At 34.8% G+C, this 2,574-nt stretch overlaps 1 non-coding gene across 1 annotated transcript; it reads left to right on the top strand.

Annotated features, from left to right (window-relative positions):
- The first annotated feature begins 2,112 nt into the window (after nucleotides 1–2,112).
- LOC136231560 (small nucleolar RNA R71) lies at nucleotides 2,113–2,216 on the top strand. The gene has a single exon (XR_010689933.1). It is a non-coding gene; the product is annotated as a small nucleolar RNA R71 (small nucleolar RNA).
- Nucleotides 2,217–2,574: the final 358 nt, after the last annotated feature.

Genomic DNA, 2,574 nt, shown 5'->3' with positions numbered 1-2,574 from the left:
TTTTTGGGTACACAATGGATTGGACTAACTCATTCACTATCCGAAATAGGATAAATGATTCCATTGTCTAAAAGTTTAGTAATCTCATTTTTGACTACTTCTTTCATATTCGGATTTAAACGTCTTTGTCTATCCGCTTTAGGTGGCTTATCTTCTTCTAAGTGAATCCTATGCATTACAATACTAGGATTAATTCCTTTTAAATCTGAAATCTGCCATCCCATACTTCCTATTCTATTTCTAACAACTTCTTTCAATTTTTCTTCTTGATTTTCTGTTAATTTGTTAGAGATGATTATAGGTAGAGTATCACTTCCGCCTAGGAAAGTGTATCTCAGATGGTTTGGTAATTCTTTAAGTTCTAATTTAGGTGGAACTACTACTGAAGGTGGAATTGGTCCATCTTCTCGAATCAAAGGCTCTGGGTCCTTATCTTCTAATTCTTCACCCATTATAGGTTCTATTATTTCTTCTCTTTGAACAATGTCATTAACACATTCTTCAACTAAATCAAGTTTCATACAGGCGAAATCCTCCATAGGATATTTCATTGCTTGATTCATATCGAACTCGATCTTATCGTCACCTATTCTTAAAACTACTTTTCCTTCCGACACATCAACTAGAGCACGTCCCGTGTTCATGAACGGTCTACCAAAGATTAGCGGACAATTAGCATCATAAGCAAAATCTAAGATAACAAAATCAGTAGGAAAAATAAACTTGTCAACTTTTACTAAAACGTCCTCAATTATACCATATGGTCTTTTAGTGGATTGATCCGCTAATTGCAAAACCATATTGGTACGTTTGATGTCTTCTTCTAAACCTAATTTTTCAAAAATAGACAATGGCATCAAGTTTATACTAGCTCCTAAATCACAAAGACAACTTGGGAATTCCATATTTCCCAATTTACACGGAATGGTAAAGCATCCGGGATCTTTGAGTTTAGTAGGTAATTTGCTTGATACTATCGAACTACAATCTTCAGTAAGTGAAATGGATGAAATTCCTTCCCAACTAATCTTTTTTGAAATTAAATCTTTCAAGAATTTTCCATAGTTAGGAATTTGCGTAATTGCATCCATGAATGTTAAATTTATATGCAAATTTTTAAGTTTATCTAAAAATGATAAAAGTTGTTTATCATGGTCCTTATTTCGGACCTTATGTGGAAAAGGTGGCTTTGGTACAAAAGGTTTCGTACTAGAGTCAATTGGTGTATCTTTTTGTTTTAATGTATCTTCTTTGGATTTTAGTAAATTATTTCCAGGTAAAGTTGAATTTCCGGGCATTTTCGGACCTAAGTAGTTTTTCCCTGAGCGAAGAGTGATAGCCTTAATATGCTCTTTCGGATTTTCTTCCGTTTGGCTGGGAAGACTTCCCTCTTTGCGGGATGGAATTGATTTAGCAAGTTGTCCAATTTGAACCTCCAAATTATGGATGCTAGATGATTGGTTTTTGATAAGCTGGTCGAATTTACTTTCGATCCGTTTAAAACCATCGTCTTGATTACTTACCTTTCCATTCATAGCATCTATAAATTTGTCGATTTTTGAAGATAAAGTGCTAATCGTATCTCTTGTTTGATTTTGATAATTATTTACACGATATTGATTAGCATTTGCATTATTATTATTATTACTATCTTTCCAGTTAAAGTTAGGATGATTTCTCCATTCAGGATTATAAGTATTAGAATAAGGATTAGTAGTTTGGTTTTGTCCTTGGACAAAATTTACCTGTTCTATCTTATTCATACCTTCGTAATCAATGTTTGTCTGGATCGGATTACCATTAGGATCGCACGGTGCCATAAACCTATCAACTTTGTGCGATAAGGCAGAAAATTGGGCTTGTAACATCGTAACTGGATCAAGATTCATTATACCTTTAACCGATGATGTACCTGAGGATGATGGTTTCGCCATTGGTATATGTCCACGCTCTGCGGGCCACATACTGCTGTTGATTGCCATTTCCTCCAAAAGTTCTCTTGCTTGGACGGACGTCTTCTTCATAAATAACCCTCCAGACATAGCATCTAATGAACCTCTAGTCGTAGGATTTAATCCATTATAGAATGTCTGCATTAAAAGTGCATCTGGCAATTGGTGGTGTGGGCATAAACGTTGAAGTTCTTTAAAACGTTCCCAAGCTTCATAAAGAGTTTCATTATCATTTTGGGTAAAAGATGTCAATTTTTTATGACTCTTGCGGTTTTTGCTAAAGGAAAATATTTTGATAAAAACGCTTGGGCTAATTGGTCCCAAGTTTCAAATGTTGCAGCAGACATAGAAGTTAACCAAATTTTTGCCTTATCCTTCAAAGTGAAAGGAAAGAGGCGAAGTTTGATTGCTTCGGCTGTTACATCAGTAATTTTAAAAGTATCACAAATTTCTAAGAAATTTGTCAAATGGGCATTAGGGTTTTCGTTAGGTAGTCCATAAAACGTTACGTTGTTTTGCAACATATTAAGCAAAGCAGGCTTAATTTCAAATTGATTTGCGTTTATACGGGGTCTAACTACACTATTAGTTACACCGGCCATTCCTGGCCTAGCATAATCCA

The sequence above is a fragment of the Euphorbia lathyris genome, chromosome 5 (genome assembly GCF_963576675.1).
Source record: "Euphorbia lathyris chromosome 5, ddEupLath1.1, whole genome shotgun sequence".
Taxonomy (NCBI): Eukaryota; Viridiplantae; Streptophyta; class Magnoliopsida; order Malpighiales; family Euphorbiaceae; genus Euphorbia; species Euphorbia lathyris.
Note: the sequence above shows the minus strand (reverse complement) of the source record. Positions and strands in the feature narration are given on the sequence as shown.